The sequence below is a fragment of the Mesocricetus auratus genome, unplaced genomic scaffold (genome assembly GCF_017639785.1).
Source record: "Mesocricetus auratus isolate SY011 unplaced genomic scaffold, BCM_Maur_2.0 Super-Scaffold_100010, whole genome shotgun sequence".
Lineage (NCBI taxonomy): Eukaryota > Metazoa > Chordata > Mammalia > Rodentia > Cricetidae > Mesocricetus > Mesocricetus auratus.
In genome coordinates this window covers 83,157,634-83,168,327 of record NW_024429194.1, presented here as the reverse complement: position 1 = coordinate 83,168,327, position 10,694 = coordinate 83,157,634, and the positions used below count along the sequence as shown (strand labels likewise).

At 50.0% G+C, this 10,694-nt stretch overlaps 1 protein-coding gene across 1 annotated transcript in view; it reads left to right on the top strand.

Annotated features, from left to right (window-relative positions):
* Window positions 1-10,694, top strand: part of Zc3h7b (zinc finger CCCH-type containing 7B) — a 55,637-nt gene continuing 44,943 nt past the window's right edge. The window contains 1 exon segment of the mRNA XM_005067015.4: window positions 1-278. The gene's annotated coding sequence lies outside the window, so the exon portion shown is untranslated.

Genomic DNA, 10,694 nt, shown 5'->3' with positions numbered 1-10,694 from the left:
TCTAGGACCCGAGGAGGGAGAGCTGCAGGGAGACGGAGGCTCCAGCGGGTGCTGCCGCGAGCGGCCGGCCGAGGGGGCTGGAAATGAAAGTAAAGCGCTCCGGAGCCACATGGACCGAGCTGCCCGGGCGGCGGCGCCGGGAGCAGGATGCGGCCGCCCGTAATTAAATAGCATTTACTCTTATTATTACTAATAATAATAACGTAATCATACCTCTAGTCATAGCATACCATTTATCGGGCTCGGCGCAGGCCCGCGGGGAGCGCAGCCCGGCCGAGGTGAGTGCTTTGGCGCGGTTGAGCCCCGCGGGGCAGAGGCCGAGCCACCGCGTCCCCGGTGGCGCGCAAGGTTGGGGCGCGCGAGGCTGGGGCGCTGGGGCAGGGCCGGGCAGGGCCGCGCGCGTTGGAGGCGCGGGAAGCTGGGCCCGGCCACCTGGAAAGGCGGCTTTGCAAGAATAAAGCAATAGCCCTCCCCCCATGACCGTGAACTATTTTTAGGGGGATTTCTCTGCAGATCCCCGTACCCCTACCCCAAAGTTTCAAAGTTATTGTGTGGCCGGGCACCTGCCGCTGGGAGATTGGGTCTCCACTGCAGCCCACAGGGGATGTCTTGGGATTTTCTTCCGTGATCGTGGTGGGAAGCAGCTCTGGGAGTCTGAAGCTCTGGGAGTGGGGGGGAGATGCATGGATGCTTTGCGGTTCCCACTGCAAGGGGGTGGTCCGAGGCTGGCAGTGGGGATCTCCCTTTCCTTTTGTATTCGCTTTGGATCCGCAGAGGTGGAGGGGCCGCGCGCGGCGAGGGCCAGAGACAATGGCCGGCTGATGGGTCGCCCCAGTCGGTTACAGCGGCCACGCGAGTCCGGGGATCCGGGGCCTGCGGGCCTAGCCCTGGGGGAGGGGGCGGCAGGAAAGGGGGGCGCGGTCTGGGTCGGCTGAGCAGGAGGGCATTTCCGGTCGTGGCATCCGTCACTGGCCTCAGAAGCCTCCCGAGTGGGCAATAACCAGGCCGGGAATTCACGGGGACTGCAGGGTGCTGGGACTCTGGCGACTGAGGGGAGCCCTGGCAGGTCTGGGACACTGGAGAAGCAGAGCTGACCCCCCCCCACACTGCCCTCCTGCCCTCCGCGGGCAGAAGGTTCCCCTCTGCTCCTAACTCTTTCCTGCTTAGAAACCCCTCAGGTTCTGGTGTTTGTAAAGTCCCTAGATTGGGGGGTGGGGGGCTTCGCAGAGACAAAGCCCCTCCCCCACGCCCCAGGAGTGGAAACCGTGTAGAAAGAGTTCGTTCTTGACGGAACAGGATGGTTGAGGTGCCAACGGGGCCGGAGGGCCAAGGCTTCAAGTCCCGTGTGCTAGGGGCTCACAGCAAAGTGATGGAGGATTTCGTTTTTTTCAGTTCTTAGCCAGGACTTCCGTGCTTGGGCACAAAAATCCGAATCTCCAACATCTTGTCATTTTCCAGAGTGCCTGCAGTTCATCCAGTTTGATGAAAATAGCAGAATGCAGATCCTTGAATTTTTACACAAATGAGATAATTATAGTACGTTTAGCAACTGTGTTGGACATGAAATTCCAGCAGAATCTTTCCCTCTACTACCAAGACTTCCCCCACCACAGATACAACCATACCCTCCCTGACACCGTCGTACTTTCTCCTATGGAAGGCTGCTGCAAGCTAGAAATGATGCCAGGCTCAAACCTGGGTGAAACAGATTCTAGGCGGGATCTGTATGTGTCCTGAGCTGGACATACGTGGGCTCTTCTGCCGTTCATGGCAGTTACAGCTGGTGGACGTTTTTCCATCCTCGTTTTCCAGAGGAGGAACCAAAGGCTTAGCGAATTGGGCATCTTGCTGGAAATTTCCAGCCAGGATTCCTAACTACTTATCTGACTCTGAATCTCCATTTTCAGGAGGGAGGAGATCTGAGGGTGAGAGAAGGGCTTTGTGATTCTTAGGTTGCCATAGGTCTGTTTAATGGTTGTTGTGAGCTATAGCCAGTTTAGGTAGGACAGTTTGGAATGTGGCTGTTGAATTGTTTTTGAGGCTGAGTTCAATGGGATGAGCTGTCTCTTGAGTCTTAGGTATAGGACGGTGACTGTACTGGGTAATCAGTGGGTTCAAGACCCTTAAAATAAAAGTCGGTCTATAGCATTTTGTATGTGTGTGTCTGTGTGTATATGCATGCATGTGTACACACATGCACCAGGGTTTCTGATACACACTTCCCAGCACTCAGGAGTTGGAGGCAAGAGTTGTGACTTACAGGCCAAATTGGGCTACATAGTAAGACCTTGTCTCCTTTCTCTGTCTCTGTCTCTGTCTCTGTCTCTGTCTCTCTCTGTCTCTCTCTCTCTCTCTCTCTCTCTCTCTGGTTCAGGGTTTCTCTGTGTGGCCCTGGATGTTCTAGAACTCCCTTTGTAGACTAGGCTGGCCTTGAACTCAGAGATCCACCTGCCATGTCTGACCTGAGACCTTGTGATAAGAAGGTGGCTATTGAGGTAGCTCAGTGGTTAGGTGCTCTTGCAGAGGACCTGAGTTCCCAGCACCCACATCATAAAGCTCCCAACTGCCTGTAACTCCAGCTCCAGAGGCTCTGACACCATCTTCTGCCTCCTCCTGCACTAAATTCATGTGCACACACCCACATATACATACACATAATTAAAAAAAATCTGAGCCAGGCGTGGTGGCGCACCCTTTTCCAGCACTTGAGAGGCAGAGGCAGGAGGATCTCTTGAGTTTGAGGACAGGCTGGTCTATAGAGTAAGTTCCAGGAAGACTAGGGTTATACAGAGAAAACAAAACAAAAACAAAAAAGGAAAAAAAAAGTGTCTGTGTATAATGCTGTTTTTTAGTTTATTACAAAAAGCCTTTCACATATATGGGCTCATCTGCCTCTCCTAGCCATTACATCAGGTAGACTTTTCTTTACATTTAAATATATATATATATCAGGCCAGAGAGATGGTTCAGCAGTTAAGAGCACTGTTGCTCTTCCAGAGTACTGAGTTCGATTCCCAGCAACCACATGGTGTCTCACAGCAGTCCTTAACTCCAGTTTCAGGGCATCTAAACACTCTTCTGGCCTCTTAAGGCACCAGGCACACACATGGTGCACAAATATATATATGCAAACACACAAAGTTTAAAAAATAAAAATTTCATACCTGGTTCACTTACCGGGAGGAGATGTACATGGGACATGGTGTGTGTGTGTGGCAGTCAGAAGACAGCTTGTGGGAGTCCATTCTCTCCTCAGGTGTCAAACTCAGGTCATCAGACTTGGTGGCAGGCACCTTTACCCACTGAACCAGCTTGCCTGTCTGGGGTAGATATTTCCAGATGAAGAATCGGAGGCTTAGAGAATTTAGTTTTTCGAGACAGGGTTTCTCTATGATAGATCAGGCTGACCTCGAACTCACAGAGATCCATCTGTCTCTGCCTCTGTGTACTGGTATTAAAGGGGTGTGCCACAGCCTCCCTTACTAGAAATATACAGGGTAGAGCTAGGACTCCTCAGTAGTTCTCTGCCTCTAGATACTCATCCTTTCCCAGAGTCCTGTGCAACCTAGCAAAGGTAAAAGCACCTCTGATTAAGCTACTGTGAGGCAGATCTGGGATTGAGCTCCTTGGGGTCTGGTTGGAAACAGAAAGGTAAATTCAGTAAGAAAATGGGGGCTGGAGAGATGGTTCAGCTATATATGAACACGAGGTCTAGGGAGAGAACCTACCTCAAAGGTATAGGTGGAGAGTGATGGAGGGGGACACTTAGCACTCTCTTCTGGAATCTATGCTTGCTCACAGGTATGGGCATCCCCTGTATGCATACATGCACACACACAATAAGTCCTGCAAAAATGAAACTGACTCCAGGCAGTGGTGGCGCACACCTTTAGTTCCTTGCACGGGTGAGGTAGGGGTGGATCTCTTGTGAGTTCAGGGCTAGCCTGGTCTACAGTGACAGTTCCAGGAACAATTCCAGGACAGCCAGGACCCTTTCTCAAAAAGCAAAGGAAAAGAAACTGAGAACTTAGAAAGAAAGAAAATAACTCTGGTGGGAGGTGGGTAGGGGGTGGGGGGTGGTGGCACACGCCTTTAGTCCCAGCACTCAGGAGGCAGAGTTTAAGGTCAGCCTGGTCTTCAAAGTGAGTTCCAGGACAGCCAGGACTGTTACACAGAGAAACCTTGTCTCAAAAAACAAGCAAACAAAAAAAGGACAGAACTCTGGGGTCAGTGCACTGAGAGAAAAGGTACAACCTGGAAATGTATAGGAAGGCTTCCTGGAGGAGTGGAACTTGGGATAACAGAGTAGGAAGGAAATCTTAGATTAACTTCCATTACTTCTGTGCCAGAAGCTGATGTAGTCTATCTTTTTAAAATTTGTTTAACTTTTTCTTTTCTTTCTTTCTTTTTTTTTTTTTTTGAGACAGGTTTTCTCTGCATTGCCTTGGCTGTTCTGTAACTTGTAGACCAGGCTGGCCTTGAACTCAGAGACCCGCCTGCCTCTGCCCCCCAAGCACTGGAATTAGAGACCTGTGCCACCACCACCTGGCTTTTTTCTTTCTTTCTTTTTTTTTTTTAACTTAACTTTATTGTATTTGCATTCCTGAAACTGGAATTACAGTTTTGAGCTGCCATGTGGGTGCTGGGACTTGAATTCAGGACCTCTGGAAGAGCAGCCAGTGCTCTTAACCTCTGAGCCGTCTCTCCGGCCCCATCCAGCTTTTTTAAAAACATTTTTTAAATTTAATTTTCTCTAATTGTAGTTCCTGATGGTTTGGCACTTGTGTCTGCATTTTGCTGAGAAGGAAGTTGGGGGACTCAAGATTTGTGTGACCACCACAAGGTTGCCTAACTGTATTTGAACCCAAGCTTTTCTGACTCTTGAGTGTGCTCCTCCCCACTGTGGTCACCTTCATCTCCACCATCATGGAGACAGGAGCAAAGACCAGGGAAGTAGCAACTGGCAAATGCCACAGCCATAAGGGTTCACCAGAAGAGGTTAGCAGGGTCCTCAAGCCCAGAGTTTAAGGAAGTATTTGAGTTCCCACGCCCCACAGACAAGGCGGGATTGTGGAGGAGCATAGTCCTGAGTGTGGAAATGTGGGTAAATCCATTCCATGGGGGCTTCTAGGGGCCTGGCTTGCCACCCTGGAAGAGCTTGCAGTTGGGCAGGAGACAGACATGGACCATTAACCTGAGCTTCCTATGGACGGGAGCTGGCTCCGATTCAGACTCTGCCTCCAGCCCTGGTGGACGTGCCAGGAGGACACATTCAGCCATTATGATGTCAAATTGAATTACATCCCAGTGTGGAGGAGGCAGGCTTGTTTCGCCTGGGGTGGAAGGTCTTCCTCGAAGAATTTCTATGGCAATGCTTGAAAGATAGGGTAAGAAAGGCCAGGGAGAGGCCGTTCTGAGCAGGGACAGAGATGGACAGAGACAGGGACAGATAAGGCCTGAGGAATAAGTCACCAGGCACAGACACAGAATGGGGCAGCTGTGAGTTCCAGCTGAAGTCCAGTGCCGTGGGGTTTCCCCTTTGATGCTCTGAACTTGAGTTTCTGTTTCTGGAAATGAGCCCTGAGAGTGTTTGTTTTTCTTTTCTTCTAAACTCTTAAATTAGTTTTATTATGATCACCATTATCCTTTCGTGAATTCAGAGATAGGGTCTCACTCAGTAGCTCTGGAACTGGCTGTAGAGACCAAGTCGGCAGCAGTTTTCCGTTGACCCTCTGCCCCTGCCTCTCGAGTGCTGGGTGTGCAGGCGTGGACCAGCATGTTCCGATGAGTCTGGGGTTTGACGGTGTTTGATAATAATGCAAGAGAGTTAAATGAAAGACACTAGAAGTCAGGGCTGGAGAGATGGCTCAGTTCTTAGAGCATTTGCCAGGCTTCTAGAGGCTCCTACCACCCATGTTGGGTGGCTCACAACTGCATGTGACTCGAGTCCCAGGAGATCTCACACCCTCTTCTGACCTTCTTGACACCAGCAGTCAGGTGCACGCACCCCCACAGACAGACACACGCAGACATAATTTAAAACAAAACTTTAAAAAAAAAGTAGAAAAAAGGTACCAGTATGGACCTTTAATCCCAGCATTTTGGAAGCAGAAGCAGGAAGATTTTACCCTGGTCTACAGAGAGAGACTCTTTAAAAAAAATGGGACTGGAGAGATGGCTAGGTGGTTTAGAGCATATACTGCTTCCAGAGGACCTAAGTTCAAATCCCGGCACCCATGTCAGGTGACTTACAACCCCTTGAACTCTGCCCTCTTCTGACCCCTACGGGATCAGCTCTCACATACACAATCTTCACACAAATACATAATGAGGAATGAAATTAGTCTCTTAAATATTTACTTATTTCTGTTAGTACGTATTGGTTGGTGTTTTGCCTGCATGCATGTCTGTGTGAGGGCATCGGATCCCTAGGAACTGGAGTTCCAGATGATTGTGAGCGGCCATGTGGGTGCTGGGAATCAAACTCAGATTCTGTGGAAGAGCATTCAGCTGTCTTCACCAGTGAGCTTTCTCCTTAGCCCCCAAATAAAACAAATCTTTAATTAAAAAAAAAATGGCTGGGCAGTGGTGGCTCACACCTTTGATCCCAGCACTCAGGAGGCAGAGGCAGGCGGATCTCTGTGAGTTGGAGGCTAGCCTGGTCTACAGACTGAGTTCCAGAACAGGCTCCAAGGCTACACAGAGAAACCCTGGCCAAATCAGTTTATTTAGTCCCCACTTGCCATCATCCTATAGGTATTTGCCCCGATTATCCCCAAAGAGAGGTCAAATATAGAGTTTAGACGACTTTAAAGGAAGGAGGGGCGTGGCTCCAAAGGAAGAACAGCCCGTCTCCAGGGAGGGGGGGGGACATAAAGGGTGAGTGGAGAAGCTAGTGGGCAGACCTGAAGGCTACAGAAGGCGAGGGGGGGGTCGCTGAGGAAGGCTGCCTGCACCCTGCAGCCAGAGGCTACTGTGCCAGCTCGGGAGCCAGCACAGAATGTTACTACATTTTGCAGAAGATGGACCTGAGGCCCAGAGAGGCAAGGAACACCTCCACAACCTGTACTGTTGTAGAGCAGGAGTCAGAGGCAAGCCTATAGACTCCAGAACCCAAAGTGCTTTGTAGGGCCTCATGTCAACCAGGCTGGTCTCAAACTCCCTGTGTGGCCAAGGTTAGGCTAGAATTCCTAATTCTCCTGTCTCTGTCTCTCAAGTTCTGGGGAGATGGCTCAGTTAAAAATGGCTTGCTACACAAGTGTGAGGGTCTTAGTTTGATCCCCAGCACCCATACTAAAAAGAGCTGGGTGCAGGCACTAGAGAGAGTGGGTTAAGAGCACTTGTTGCAAAATCATGAGGAATTTGAATCCCAGCACCCACGTAACAAGCCTCCCCAATGCGGTGTGAGACACCACACCACACCTGCCCAGCCCGGTTCATTTCTTTTTTTTTTTTTTTTTGGTTTTTCGAGACAGGGTTTCTCTGTGGCTTTGGAGGCTGTCGTCCTGGAACTAGCTCTTGTAGACTAGGCTGGCCTCGAACTCACAGAGATCCGCCTGCCCCTCTCCCTCCTGAGTGCTGGGATTAAAGGCGTGTGCCACCAACGCCTGGCATCCGGTTCATTTCTTATCTCTCTGGACAGGTAACATTTTTTTTTTGTTTTTTTTTTGTTTTTTGAGACAGGGTTTCTCTGTGGCTTTGGAGGCTGTCCTGGAACTCACTCGGTAGTCCAGGCTGGTCTCAAACTCACAGAGATCCGCCTGCCTCTGCCTCCCGAGTGCTGGGAATAAAGGCGTGCGCCACCAACGCCCGGCTCAGGTAACATTTTTCTATCACCGACATTTATGTAGTCATTTATTAATTTCTCACAAGAGTCTGACATCTTGTCACTAACAGTATCATGCATGTGCCACAGCCAATAATTTCATGGCAGTCCTTCAAGAGAGGATGTGTCCCTGATTTTCAGAGAAAACGGAGGCTGTCACTCTTTCTCTACCTTCTGAGGCTCTTGTGCCTAAACAGTGGCTCTGAAAGGAATTGCGGTATCCTGTTCTCCAAGGCCAATAGCTGAGTCCTCCTGCCAGCTTGACTTTCTGAAGTCCCAGTGTCAGCCAGGAACCACTCACTGAGCCCCACAGTGACAGTCCAGGCTGTGACCAACCCTCCTGGGGTCTTCAGCAGTTGCCCTGGGGCAGCTCTTCTCTTGTTCCGTCCCATGCCACCCTGCCCCACCACAGGTGGAGGGGCGCAGGGCAGGGCAGAGCATTCAGAGTCCTGCTTTTTATTCCCTGTCCTAGCAGCAGGCATGCTGGCAGCGCACACCCAGTATGTCACCGTTCTTGGCCTCTGTCTCCTTTTCTGTGTTCCAGTAACATTGGCCCTGAGTTTGGTGTGAGGGGCGAGTGGTGGATTTCAAAAGCTGTAAAGACCACCCGTAGTGAGGTAACGTCAGGAGTGCTCCTGACTCTTCTCCATTCTCTGCATCAGGCCAGCCTGGACGGTTGTGTGGCCAGCTGCCTTACGTTCTAGCATTCTCCTTGTCATCCATCTTTCATGCAACGGCCAAACTTTTGTAGTGTTTGTTTTCTTATTTTTAGGGTGGATCCACCACCCAGCTTCCAAGTAAATTACACACACGGGAGGCTTATTAGTTATGAACACCTGGCCTTAGCTTGGCTTGTTTCTAGGTAACTTTTCTTAAGTTAACCCATCTACCTTTTCGCTCTAGGCTTTTATCTTTCTCTTCAGTAAATCTTACTTTCCTTCTTCCTCGCTGGATGGCTGGGTGGCTGGCCCCTGACATTCTCTTCTCCTTATTCTCTTGCTACTTTCTCTCTTCTTCCTCTTTCTCCTTCTATTTATCTCTGCCTGCCAGCCCCACCTATCCTTTCTCCTACCTCGCTATTGGCCGTTCAGCTCTTTATTAGACCATCAGGCATTTTAGACAGGCAGAGAATCACAGCTTCACCGAGTCAAACAAATGCAACATAACCAAAGTCACACACCTTAACCATACCAAACGGAGCTTCTTGAGGTTTGAATGACCCTGTCATTCCCCCTGGAAACTTTGTAGAATTTTCTGGATACAGGCACAGCCTAGGCCTGTTTCTCTAGTGGTATTTGTAGCAATCTGTTCAGGTCTCAGCCTGCCCCCAGCGCTTCTTTTCCTTCTGACCTGTGTCTTCTTTGAACCTGTTCAGCTTGTTCCTACCTCAGTCGATTACCTTCTGCTGGGTGCACGCTGTTCTCTCTCCTGAACGTGGCCACGTCTTCCGAGGGGCCTTCCCTCAGCTCCCACTCCCGCCTACCACATTTCCCATCTGTTCCTCACTCTTACCTCTCTGCCTCCCTCATCTTGTGCATTTAACACTGACCTGTTATGTGCATGTGTGCGTTCATGTGTTTGCCGATATGAATCTGTGTGCAAGTGTGTGTATATATGTGTGCATATGCTACTCCTCAGGAGCCAGTCACCTATTGAGACAGGATTTATTGTTGGCCTGGAGTGGCTGCCCAGTGATTCCCAGGAACCCCACTGAGTCTGCTGCCCCAGCACTGGGAGTATAAGCATTCATCACTGTGCCCAGCTTTTTTTCTTTTAATTTATTATTTTATGTGTATGAATGTTTTGCTTGCATGTATGTAAGTGCATCACATGCATGCATTAGATACACTGGGACTGGGCTGGAGAGATGGCTCAGCCGTTAAAGGCTAGGCTCACAACCAAAAATATAAGATACACTGGGACTGATGTGAGCCACCATATGGTGCTGGGAATTGAACTTTGTTCTCTACAAAGCAAGGCTTCTTAACGGCTAAGCTCTCCAGGCCTGTGACCAGCCTGCCTGCCCTTCTGCCTGCCCTTTTGCCTGCCTCCCTCCCTTCCTTCCTTCCTTCCTTCCTTCCTTCCTTCCTTCCTTCCTTCCTTCCTTCCTTCCTTCCTTCCTTCCTTTCTCTTTCTACTCCCCCTCCCTGCCCCCAGACAGGATTTCTGTGTGTAGCCCTGGCCTGGCTGTCCTGGAACTCACTCTGTAGAGCAGGCTGGATTTGAACTCAACAAAGATCTACCTGCCTCTGCTCTCGAGTGCTGAGATTAAAAGTGTGAGAGGCTGCTGCCGCCACTGCTGCCACCGCCACCACCACCTAGCTATGACAGGTTTCTAATATGGTTTCTGGCACTCCAGTTCTGGTCCTTGTCTCTTTTTTATGTACTGAGCCATCTTCCCAGACCAACTTGTGACCTGCGTTTGTGCCTGCTCACCCATGATCAAGATCTGTGAGGGCTGGGTGCTGGAGGGATGGCTCAGTGGTTAAGAGCACATGCTGCTCTTGCAGAGGACCTGGGCTGGATTCCCATCACCCACATGGTGGGCTCACAACTGTCCATAACTCCAGTTCCAGGGGATTTTTAAATAAGTCTTTAAAAAATACCTATGAGGACTGGAATTTATTAACTCTGTTCCTCAGTACTGGCAGCAGTCCCTTTTATGTGTTTATGTGTTGCATTAAAAACAGCAAGTTGGCCACAAAAAAGCCCTTATCAGAAAGGGGTGGTCCAGACAAAAAACGGTAAAGTCAGTGTTGACTGTGGCACTCGGCACAGTAGAAAATACATTCTGACTTGCTCAGGGAGGGACATAATAATAACCTTGTCAGGTGGGTTCAGATAGCAAACCTGAAGCTCAGAGAGGTTC